The 13,156-nt window shown below is 41.7% G+C and overlaps 1 long non-coding RNA gene across 1 annotated transcript; it reads right to left on the reverse strand.

The window, feature by feature from the left end:
- Nucleotides 1-4,326: 4,326 nt before the first annotated feature.
- On the reverse strand, nt 4,327-12,092 carry LOC138828326 (uncharacterized). Its single transcript, XR_011372227.1, has 4 exons — nt 12,001-12,092; nt 7,657-7,731; nt 6,485-6,537; nt 4,327-4,546 (listed from the first exon to the last, which is right to left on the reverse strand). It is a non-coding gene; the product is annotated as an uncharacterized lncRNA (long non-coding RNA).
- Between the last annotated feature and the right edge of the window lie 1,064 nt (nt 12,093-13,156).

Raw genomic sequence — 13,156 nt, forward strand, 5'->3', positions numbered from 1 at the left:
AGTATATCAAGAGAAGTACAAATATGTCCAAGCTAGGCATGATACTACATTCCAGCATTCTAGAAGCAGAAACAGGAAGATTGCAAGTTCAAGGTTAGCCTAAGCTAACCTTGATATCTCGCTGAGGATCAAACTTTGAAGCCAGCCCAAGAGGACAAATCTGAGAGACTCTTATTTTCCAATTAACCATCAAAAAAGCCAAATCACAGGTGTGGCTCAAGTGGTAGCACCTCAAACTTGAGTGAAAGGAAAAGCTAAGTGAGGGCTTTATAGTTCAAGAATGGTACACACACACACACACACACACACACACACACACACACACAAATTTGGGGAGGTGATGAAAAATTTTCAGATTTTATTGTAGTTACACAGCTCTGCATGAAAACTAAATAAATATTGATTTGCACACATTAGTGAATCACCTAATGTGTGAATTATATCTCAATAAGCTGTTCTTAGTTTAATCCATTCTTCTGAAACACACTGAGATGGCTAGTGGCCTCTCTCCCTTGCTTTCTGATCTTCCATAAGAACCTCACTGAGTTTTGCAAATGTGTCTGTGCATTTGTGAATTTGCAGAAGTAACAGCACTTGGGCTGACCTCTTAGACCTCAGCTACAAGTGCTTATTGACATGGATATCCCTATGTGCCGTGCATCCTCTGGATGCTTAATATAGACTGAAAAGAAATTAGCATAGGAGAGTTTTGAATTTTGCTGCTTCTTTAGCTCTGAGGTCATATAAATGCAGTTGTTTCCCAAGGATGCCTTCTTCAAGCATAAACAACCTTCTGTGTCTTCACCTGCATCCCTCAGAGCTGGGATGGACACAGATGGACCAAATGCACTTCTTCCCACACTACTGTATTTTTAGTAAAAACAACAAGAGCTAGTTCTACACTATAGCCACCTATCGTCCAATTCCTTCACTATAATACTTCAATTTTCTATGTAACATTCACAACAATGGATATGAATCAGATGTTAGTAAGATAATGTTTAGTATTATTACATAAGCAACATCCCCACTACGGCAATCAAAATGGAGTAATACAGAGATAGACAGAGACGGGTACAGATGCCCTTTCAGTAACCACTGTGAGAACTGATCTTACAAAAAGAGCCAAAGAGAGCTAGGTACCAGTGCCTCATGTTTGTAATCTTAGCTACTCAGGAGGCTGAGATCTGAGGATCATAGTTCAAAGCCAGCCCAATTAGGTAAACCTATGAATTTCTTATCTCCAATTAACTAGAAAACAAGCCAAAAGTTAATCTGTGGCTCAAGTGGTACCAGTCTTGAGTGAAAAAGCTAAGGGATAGCACTCAGATTTTGAGTTTAAGCTCAGTATACACACACACACACACACACACACACACACACACACACACACACACACACACACACACACACACACACACAAGCACATCTAGAAGGAGCTGCAGATGCCAACATTGAGCACAGAGGACATGAGTGAATCTAGGTAAGAAGCCAGTTGCACAGAAAGCTAAATCATCCAGCCAGTACTCCTGAAAAAAAAATGAAAAGGAAGCAAAATGGAATGAACAAATTTTATGGTCCCCTTCTATAAAGACTTAGTAATTAAAGTTTGCGCCAAGAGCAGGTGCTTAAGCTAGGACAAACTACAAGGCTGCTTCTTCTCCCACCTTCCCAGTAAAGGCCAGCACCACCACCCCTGCTTCATCCAGATTCAAAAGATACTTCATAGTCTGGGGTCAAAACTTCAGCAAAGACAGGAGGCTAACAGAGCTAGAGCTGACCACACATTGAACTGGCACTGGTCCTATTTTTAATTTAAACAAGAGCTATCTTCTTGCATGTACTGAAAGGCTTTGGGATGAGGGAGAATAAGCAGTAACTCCAGTTGTTTCATTCATTCATTCATTCATTCATTCATTCTCTTTTTTCTTGTGCCAATACTAGGGCATGCACTCAGGGCCTGAGGTGCTGCCTTTTAATTTTTTTTTCTTTTATATTTGCTTAAGGCTGGCATTCTACCATTTAAGCCACAGTTTCACTTTCTACTTTTTAGTGATTAAATGGAGATGAGTTTCATGGACTTTCCCTACTGGGGTGACTTTTAATTGAAATCCTAAGATCTCAGCCTCCTGTGTACCTAGGATTACAGGGGTGAGCCACTGGCACATAGCTGTAAAATAAAATTTCTAAACAGAAAAGAGCACATTTGTATGCAGAGAAACCCATGCCAGAGCTATAGAGAGTATGTGTAAGCATCATCTGACTTCTGAGATACAGAACAGGCAGAGGGAAAACTGAGGCCCAAGGGAAGAGCAGTGATGGACAGGTAACAGAGGCTTAGCTACTGGCACATTCAGAAACAAGTCTTCTAGAAAGCCAGTGCAGAAGCAAGAGAGCAATGGAAAGGTAGGGCATCTGGAAGAAAAGAAGTTAGTGGAAAGACTGTGCGCAGGGTCTCCAGGGCCCCAGGACTCAGGGACCCGGAGCTGCTCCTGACCTGCTGGAGCTTTTCCTTCCTGAAGTTGCTGTAGGAAACAATGCAGATGGTAAGCATGTATTATCAGCAACTTGCTTCATGGTAGAGTCACCAAGCTAATGGCTCCCAGTGCCAGGTTCAACTATATTAGAGAGAAACAATCAGTAGATCTCTATTTGACTTTATATGGCCTGTCCTCTGCAGCTCCACTCCAAGCTAGAATTGAGTTTCAGCAGGGAAACTTGTTATTTCATGCCTTTCTTTTCCCTTATGTACATGAAAGTAGTAGGTAACTATGGGTTTCTGGGCACAAACACATCAGAATAAATTTTAGACTGTAAGGGCTTCAGATTTGCCTTTACAGACTATATTGGAAGTCTAGTAAATCAGCAAAAGGAAGCTGGAGGGACCAGAAACAGGAGGAGAACTAGGTTATCTTGGGTAAGTATTAGAGAATGATGTAGAAGATAGACAGAGTTGAAGGACAAAGCTTGCTTTGAAGCTATTGGGTTCCCACTGCTGGGGTGAGAAGCTATGGCAGCTCAGCCAGCCTTCTTTGACTAACGAAGACTAGAGACACAGCTTCCCTTAGGCAGTACTGACAGTGACCAACCCCAGAGCATCGGAGGTGATAACCTCACAGACATCTTTAGGCATGGCCACCCCATAGACAGCTCTGAAGCTTGAGGGCTGCCGAGACGTCAGTGGTACTCACTAGATGTGTTCCTCTCCCAGGCACCAAACTTCACTCTCTTCTGAGTGTAGCCCTCCAATTTCCTCTTGAGCTTACTTTCCATTATTTGTCACTGAAGATCAGTAAAACTCTCCCCTTCTTTTTTGTCCAGGACTCAGAGTCTGATGCTTTTGCTGAAAGGCTGGTGTTTTCCCATCTGAACCCAAAGGCTCTCTTCTTGACCAAAGTTTAGTTAGGTTTCTCTGAGCCCTTTTCTCAACCAGAACTCCACTTGGGCTTTTTGGTGTGTGTTCTTTTTTTGTATATATTTTTTATTGTAAAAATACTGTCCAAAGGGGTTACAGTTACATGAGTAAGGTAATGAGTACATTTCCTTTCAAGCATTGTTACCTCCTCCTGGTGTTTGTTCTTGACCAGCTCAGTGTTAGCAAGAATCATGCTGAGTTGTCCCTGTAACCCCTGGATACCTGATGACCTTCCTCATCTCTTGTCCTAGGTGTCTAAATGATAGCAAGAATCCTCTCACCTTTGAAATCTTCCTCTTAGTGAATTCCCATCTGTGCTACCTCTTTATTCTGTTCCTTGACTATCAAGCTCCAGCTTTTGTATGCTGTATTTGGAGCTGAGTTCAATCTCTCTTCTATTGAGTGCAATATGAAGCCAACTGGCATTAAGATAGTTTTGAAGAAAGTCTTTCTTACAACTTTACACAGTGCTCAGTGTATTATTTCTTTCATGGCAGCTCCCAGTATATTCTTTTCTGAAAGTCCTTCTCTTTTAAGAAAGATAATAAGTGAGGCTATATATAGTCTCTTCATCTCCCATTTAAATCATCTAGTGACCTCCAGTCTTCACAGAGACCTTCCCTAAAATCCTGTCTGTTTTTTCTGCCTGAGGATTTGATGGTTTTGTTGACTAATGCAAATGACACTAACTACCCTGAGAATTTCATTTGAAAGTTAAGTGCAAAAGCCAATTGTGCATTATGGATCTGAAATTACTTTCATTGGAATGCCTTGGAATGGAATTATCAAGCCTTTCTTTAATTAATTTGGTGCAGAAGTTTATTGTGAGGTACTTTTGGGACAATGCCCAGGCTCTGATAAGAGAGGCTAACTGCTGTCATTTGAGAGTTTGAATTTTGCTGGAGCTTCACAGTCTAGCAAAGTCCTCCACCCACTCAGTTACCTGGCAACTCACAAATGGGCTCCTTTGCAGGGAGAAGTGAAAAAGAAGGCCTCAGGAAGGTTCCTCCTTGGTGAGCTAAACCACTCTAAATGAGACCTTTATGCAGAAAAATTGAATTGAATGTCAAGGTCAATGTCAATGGCAGCGAGCTTTGTTCAACTGAAGAGGCAGAAATTCCATGGAAGTAACTGAATAAAATGAAAGAGAGTTAAATAATGTGAAAGTTTCACTCTTACAAAGGGGAAGAAACATACTTAGGATTGAAAAATCTATTTTCTTTTCTAAAAGTGAAATTTTTCACCTCCTAGCAGAGTGGCAATTAATCACTCCGACAGCCCTAATTCCACTTTTCTGAACTTCCCAGCCTGTCCCACAGCACAGTACAGATTTTAACACCACATTTGCTTCAGTATGTGCTGTTACTGGGAATGGCTCACAAGGAGGATATTTTAGCATAAACATTTCTTCTATAAAAGATGTTATTCTTGGGGCTGGGAAGGTGGCTCAGTGGTAGAGCGCTTGCTTTGCATGCATGAGACCCTGGGTTCAATTCCTTAGCACCACATAAGCAAAAAGAAAAGAGCCAGAAGTAGCGCTGTGGCTCAAGTGGTAGAGCACTAGCCTTGAGCTGAAAAGCTGAGGGATAGCGCCCAGGCCCAGAGTTCAGGCTCCACAACCAGACCCCCCCCCAAAAAAAAGATGTTATTCTTATTTTTATGAAGTCAATATTTGTTCTGTTTTGTATATCACTACCATTTTTTATTTACCTACCCACTTATTTATTTGTTTACAAATAAATAGTTAGACAAAGTCTAGCTATGTAGCCCACTCAGGTCCTCTAGCTACAAATCCTCCTTCCTCCTGCTGAATGCTGGTATTACAGGTAAGCATGACACACTTAGACCTATTTTTTTTGTTTGTTTAATTTACTTATTGACAGGTATCAGGGCTTGTTAATCTTTCTTATTCACAGTGGTACTCTTCTACTAGAGCCACAGCTCCAGCCTGGCTTTGCAGTGTTTAATTGGAGACAGTCTTCTGAACTGTTTCACGAATAAGCCTCAAACTACAATCTTCCAAGTTTTAGTCTCCTAAGTAGTTGGGATTATAGGCATGAGGCAAGGGGCATCTGGCTTAATTTTATTTTTTCCACATCAAAATATTGAAAGATCTTTGAATGAACTTCTGAAATTAGGAAGGTTTGGGGATGTTAAATCTGTGAGGAAAGTCAGAGAACATCTAGCCAGAAGTTTTCCAAGATTTCAGCTGAGATCACTTTCTAGTGAAGGCAGAAATGGACAGCCACAATGCATAACGGCAGCATCAACATCTACAAAAAATCCACTTTGAAGCTGGATTTAATGGCTAATGCCTTTAATCCCAGCTATACTACAACCCTGAGGCGGAAGTCTGGTAAGTTGGAGTCCAACCTGAGCAACTTATTGGACTTATAAAATACACTAAGACAAGTGCTAAAAATATAGCTTGTGTTAATTCCTAACACCAAACACACACACACACACACACACACACACACACACACACACACACACACACACACACACACACACACACACACCTTATGGGAATATATAGAGTCTGGGGTAGAATCTAGGGAAGGGATCCTACAGTCTCTCTTCCTATACCACCCTTTTGAGGCAGGATTGAGGGATGAGGTTGAAAGAGGCAACACGAAGCTGTTTTTCTTGGACCTATAAATTAATAAGAAGTTGGGGACCCAGCACCCCCAATTTCCATCTATCCCCTTTGATCTGAACCTTTATTTTTTAATTCAACATATTAATTCATGAGTACAATGTCACTCCTTCTGCCATTGAACCCATCGCTCCCATCCTCACCATCCCTTCAAGTTACCCTTTTCACATGTGTTCATTGAATATTTCAACTGTATTTGTCCACACTTCCTCTCTCCGTTAGTCTGTCCCCCTGATCTTGCCCTTCCTCACTCTTGACAATGTATATTTCAGCTTCCTGGTATTTTTTTAACATTAAAAATATCTTTAAGTCATACACTTAGGGTTTAGTCCAATATGTCATTTTATGAGTACAATGCATAGAAAAATACGATTCACTGCTGGGCATCTTGTAACAAAAAGCAAACTCACCCTCAGCTAGGCAATGCCTTCATCTTATCATCTTGCAGAAAAAAGCAAAGGCCCTAAAGAAAGAGAACATAGGACAGACTACATGCCGGGCAACAGAGACTGACTTGCTATTGCTACCCTCAATTTCTACAGAATTCCTCCGGAGGCAAAGACTGAGGCAACAGCCCTACCAGGCCCCACCTGTGACTAGGGACTGTTTTAACCCTACAGGCTTTTCTCAACTGCCTCCTCCAGTTCCCCCTATTTAACCTAAGGCAGGAGAAGATGGCTGAAAAATGAATTTAGTGCTGTCTTCCCATAACTGCCTTGTAATAAATGTTTCTCTACTTTCACCAGTAGTAAGTGGTTAGACCTGGCATGTGGGGCTCCTGGAATTTGGGCCTTGAGTCTGAAATTCTAGTTTTGGTCCATACTGGGACTTGAACTGTCCTTGAGCCTTTTTGCTCAAGACCTAGAGCCCTATTGCTTGAGCCTCAACTCCATTTCCAGCTTTTTTGCTGGTTCATTGGAGATAAGAGTCTCACAGGCTTTCCTTCCCAGTCTGGCTTTAAGCCTTGTTCAAAGATCTCAGGCTTTTGAATAGCTAGGATTACGGGTGTGAGCCGCCGGTGCCTGGCTAAATAAAGTAAGATTTGGTGCTCAACATGTATTTCTAAAACTTGATGAAAATGCTTCACTAGAAACTATCTAGGTTGGTTGGCTCTCATTAGGCAGGTGAGAAGATGTGTCTCATACAGGGGAGAAAAGTCAAGTTCAGGTCCCTCCTCCAACCAGTGAAGAGAGAAGGTTAGAAACTATGTGCCTAGAGCCAGAGATAGGTCATGACGAAGTCCCCCCCAAGACTTCTCAGCACTGTGGTAGTGTTCACAGGGGGGACCTCCATGTCCACATCTGGAAAATGGATGGATTAATAGGAACCATGGGCTCCAAGAGATGCCTGGGGGTGAGATGTGATTATGCAAAGTAGAGCCTACCACCTCTACCTGCCACCTTTTGGCCTGCTGCAGATCATGACATGGACCTGAGGAGGGAAGAGGGATTTGAGGTGGGCTCTGGCTGGGTGGAAGGAAGGTTCTGGCTATTGCAGAATAGAATTAATGATCAGGACCCTTGATGGTTTCTTCAGTAAGCTGAGATGTCCCTGCCAAACCATCACGTATTGTGGCTGCTACCTGAGCCCCAGGCCTTGTTTTGGTGTTCCCTCTGTGGTACCATATGGCATCCTGGGTCTCAGAGAGCTTCAGGAGCTAGAAACAGAAACAGGGCCTATAATCAATATTGATCTGAAAAAAAAAAACACAGAACCTCAGTTTCAAGGTGGTAGGGAAATTAAAAATAATCAAAATTAAAAAGACCAGACTTGGGAATTAGAACAGAATCAGGAATTAAAAGCTGAAAAAGCAAGCTTTCTTCCCACCATCCTGGGAGTAATAGGGAGATAGAGAATCAAAGGGAAACTCTGATAAATGGATTCTCTATCCAAGATCATGCTATATATTACACTGTTGTCTCTAGACCTAGACCCCTAGTCTCTCTTAGCCATAATTGTGGTGGTAGACCCTCCCTAAATCCATTGGATCTGTGTGTGGAAAGTTAGCAAAATGACTAAGGGTGGGTGACTTGCAGAAACCATCAATCACCAGACAAGAGGCACAATGGTGAGACTTCTTTGCTCCCATCTCCAGCCTGTAAGGGAGAAGAAGTTTCATTTCCCTTCTCTATTTCTCTATATTTTATGTCATATTTTCTAAATAAGTCATTACATGATATTCTTAGGAGAGGATCACAAAGGCACAATAGCTATGTGCATGAGCACATAAAATGATGTTTATCAAAATGAACTCCAAGAAATGGAACAAGAGGCGTTTTTCTTCTTCCCTTTTCGCTGCTTTTGTTTTCTGTATCTTTTGTCTTGTTTATAAGTTTACTTGTTTGGGTTAGGGTAAGAGGGGAGCACAGAAATGGTGGGACAAAGGGTGAACACATGCAGCAGTGATATTCACTGGACCCTATGTTGTAAATAAACTATACCACTTGTGGAGGGAGGGAATAGGAAGAAAAAAACTGGGAGACAGCAAGGAAAGAGGTGACACTGTTCATAAAGAAGTGTACTCAATACCTGACTTACGTTACTGTAATCCCTCTGTATAGCACCTTTGTTCTAACAATAAAAATAAATAAATAAATAGGTCCTTGCTAAACTTCCTTTTTTTAAAGTTTTTTTTTTATTGCAAAAATACCATACAGAGGGGTTACAATTACATGAGCAAGGTAATGAGTACATTTCTTTTTTTGGGGGAGGCGTCTGGTCGTGGGGCCTGAACTCTGGGCCTGGGCGCTGTCCCTCAGCTCTTCAGCTCAAGGCTAGTGCTCTACCACTTGAGCCACAGCACCACTTCTGGCTTTTTTCTTTTTGCTTATGTGGTGCTGAGGAATCGAACCCAGGGCCTCAGGCATTCAAGGCAAGCGCTCTACCACTGAGCCACCTTCCCAGCCCTAACGAGTACATTTCTTATCAAGCATTCTTGCCTCCTCCTTTCTTGCTAACCTTCTATGTTCAACATTCTTCTTTTAATGAAAACCTTCAAAATGTGTCTTTTCGTTATGAATATTAGGGGCAGTATTTATGTGGAAATTGAAGCGCTGAGGGATCTCCTTTACCCTTTCTCATTTCCACTGAAGTCTGTATCTCTACTACAGACAGGTTGCACCAGCGATAGGCTGTATGGAAGACCAGAATATACCAACCTATGATATATTATATCCCTTGGTCACACAGATTAGTTTAAGAAACTGTAGGCACAGTCATAGTTCTGAAAAAAGATGCCAAGTAACTCTTTTGAAAGAGAAATCGATATCTTTAAAGGAATCTCCCATTGTAAGAACATCTTCCTGGGCACCAGGAAGAGAGCATGACACTAGAAGTTATTAGAAGGAAATCACCAAAGGCTCTGATTAATGGAGAAGGCCTTGTCTAAGGAACCTCATCCTATACACTGGGATTCTCCTACCCACGTGCCCATGGTTATCCTCTTCATACCTGTTTTTGGTTTTGTTTTGTTTTTTTAACTTAATTCAAAGTCACGTCCTTGAGACCTAGAGGTAGAAGCCTTGCCTAATATTTGTGAGGTCCTAGCCTTAAACTAATTGCCAGCACAACAACAGCAAGAAAATCACCTCTCTGGGTTTTCCTCAGTATCCTTGGGGATTTGTGGCTTGGTTCCAGGACCACCCCCATCCCGCCCACCCAGCACACATATCCATACATATTCGTGTCTCCTACGTAAGATGGATTTGTATTTGCATAGAACCTTTCTCTTTATACTTTAAATCTTCTTTAGATTACTTAAATGCCTCACACAATGCCCCTGCTATATAAAGAGCTGTCATATTATATTATTAGAGGATAATGAAAAATCTATATGTTCAGAATATATGCAAATTTCTTCTCAAATATTTGCTAGCTGAGACTGGCTGAATTCACAGATATAGAACTCATATATGAGGGGTACTCACTTCTTCTGAGCTTTAATTTAATAAACACGTGTTTGTAGCCCTCTCATTAATAAGTTTACTATAAAATATGCCAGAGAACTCAAAGAAGTAGAAGCAAAGTTAGTCCTCTATAGTTCCAAATTGCTGAGCCAACATAGTCCAGTAATTAGAAAGCTTTTCTATAAAGGACAGTTAGAAAATATTTTAGGTTTTGTAGGCCAAGAAGCAAAATTGAGGATATTATATTTAGGCCCTGATGTAATCATTTAAAATGTAATCATTCATGATTGTAAAATCACCTTTAATTGATTGACCATGCAAAAATACTAGACCAAAAGACAAATACTGTATGATTCCTTGAATATAAGGTTTCTACAATAGTGAAAATCATAAGGAGAAAGTATACCGTGGGAGCTGGATTTGTGGGAAAAAGGGAGTTGCTGTAGAATATACAAAGAGCTCAGGTTTACAAGATGAAAAGAATTGTAGCACAATATGAATGCATTCAATGCAAGTGAATTGTATATTTGTTGGGGTTAAACTAAAACATTTTATGTCACATGTATTTGGTTTTTTGTTTTTTGTTTTGTTTTGTTTTTGTCAGTTGTGGAGCTTGAACTCTGGGCCTGGGCGCTGTCCCTCAGCTCTTCAGCTCAAGGTGAGCGTTCTACCACTTGAGCCATAGCACCATTTCCTGTCACATATATTTCACAACTTAAAAGCAAAACAAAACCAAACAAAACTGAGAAGCTAGGCACCAGAGGTTCACCTGTAATCCTAGCTACTCAAGAGGCTAAGATCTGAGGATTGTGTTCAAAGCAGCCTGGTCAGGAAAGTCTGTGAGACACTTACCTCCAATTAACTACCAAAAATACCAGAGATATAGCTGTGGCTCAAGTGAAAGCATGCTAGCCTTGAGCACAAAAGCCTAGGCACAGCACTCAAACCCTGTGTTCAAGCCCCAGGATCAGTGCGCATGTGTACACATACACACACACACACACACGCACACAAACTGAGGATATTTTTTAATTAAAAGGTATACATGAAGAGCTATGTTTTTAGTTGCCTATAACTTGCCACTTTCTAATCTAGCCACATTTGGAAATTGAAACTCAAGTCTAACTGGTCTAAGCACAATCAAAACTGACCCTTTGCCTGAGCTTCAATATTCTGCGTTCCTTCCTCCACAGAGCCTACATTCAAATCCCAACTCCATCACAGACCAGCCATGTGTCCTCAAGGAGGCCAGCCACCTAACAAATTGGCCACCAGCCTTCTGACTTGGGAAACAGACTAACCAAAGCTTTTGCCTCAAAGGCTACTTGTAAACTTATGTGGTAATACTGGTGGTAAGTTGAGGTGGGGGAAAGAGAGGTGTGGTCTTAGGTTTGATTGAATTCACTGTCCAAATGTATCTTTAAGGACACAGGTTTTCCTCTCTTGACTTTTATACTTGTTTGTCACCTCATGATAGCAAAATGCCTGGCAGAGATCCAGACATCATCATGACCACAAACTCATCTACCAAAACGGAAGAGGGATTAAGAGTGCTTCTCATGAGCCTTCTTTCCCCATAGTCAGAAGAACTTTTTCCCCGCAAAATACTCATGTCAGAATTGAACCGTGTCGCTCCCCTATGTAAAAAGTAGGCTGTAGAGTATGGAGCATGTCAGTGTCAGCACAAAAGGGATAGGCCCAGTCAATCAAATAAGAGGCCAGCAGTTTGCTTTGTAGATTTGCTCCCCTCCCTTCTTTCTCCCCAAGAGAATCCTACTTTTACACTTGATACATGACTAAGCCAGTCATAACAGCTTTATTTCAGCTTCCTTTGCCAGTGACTAAAAATGGCCCTGTGATGTAATCTGATAGAGAGGCACAACGCTTCTTCTTATGCCAGGACAGCGTTTCTTTAAAATCTTTAATTTTTTCCCCAGTTTTAGAGTAGACTCAAGAACAATTGAATTATCATAGGACCCAGGGTTAGGGTTTGAGAGTGAAATATCTCCCTACAGGCTCACATGTTGGATGCTTGGTCCTCAGCTGGTGTCATTCTATTATTGGGAGGTTCTGGAAATTTTAAGAGGTGGGCCTGGCTGGAGGAAGTGGATCATTGTAGGTGCACCCTTGATGGTTGAACCTGTTTCTCAGACCCTTGCTTGCTCCCTGACTCTGGCCATTGTGATGTGAGAAACCTGCCTCCCTACCCACTCCCATCACTCGGGTGTGTGACCTCACAATGATCCCAGAATTGCTAGAGACAAGGAGTGAAGTTGTTTTTTCAGGTATTTTGGTCATAGCTAACTAACATGAACATTAGTCCATGATAAGTAGAGTCATTGCTGTGACTAAAACTCATTTGGAGTTTATAAGGCTCTGGAACTGGTTTATGGGAGGAATTGGGACATGTTCAGAAGTATGGGCATGAACATCCCTACTGAGCTGAAGGCAGAGATGACGGGGGTACTCTGCAGGGAGCTCTGAAGACTAAGGTGCCAACAAGAATGCAGACAGTGAAGGCCAAACTCACCAAGTTTCAAATGGGAAACAAGGACCCTAGTGGGAAAAGAACTGGAAGTAATTTATCTTGGCAAAAACAAAAACATAAAAACCACTGGTGTATAATTTGTCCATGTCCTGAGATTTTGAAGGAGGCTACTAGTTCATCTTGTAGAGGGAATTTCCAGGTAGCCCAATATGTGGCATGGTTACTGCTAGCTGCTTCTAGTGAGTTTACCACAAGAATGAAGAGCAGAGGGCACAGAACAAAGACTTGAAAATTCTTCTAATTGGATCAGAAAAGCTTGTCTAAAGTTGGGGCTAAGGAAGGCATGATATCTGAAGATGTTAGCACCAAGTCTTCAGAAAGAGAGAAAGGGGGGGAGGTTGAGAGAGAGAAGAGAGGGGGCCACTGTTTGCTTCAAGGATTAATTGCCAGTGGTCTACTATCACAAACTAGATCCCACATCCAACACCTCCCAACAGTTCCACCAGCTGGGGCCAAATCTTTACCACAAGAACATTTGCCAGACACTTATGATCACAACCATAATTTACATCCAGGTAAATGTCCCTGGGAAGGGTGAACGTGAGCTGTGGCCTGTGTCATCTCTTGTACATAGGATCTCCGCTGGTCCTTCTTCAGGGTAGCAAGCTGGCCCTGGATCTCAGGCATTG

This window comes from Dipodomys merriami, unplaced genomic scaffold (genome assembly GCF_024711535.1).
Source record: "Dipodomys merriami isolate MVZ:Mamm:240054 unplaced genomic scaffold, mDipMer1.0.p SCAF_1, whole genome shotgun sequence".
In the NCBI taxonomy this organism is placed as follows: Eukaryota; Metazoa; Chordata; class Mammalia; order Rodentia; family Heteromyidae; genus Dipodomys; species Dipodomys merriami.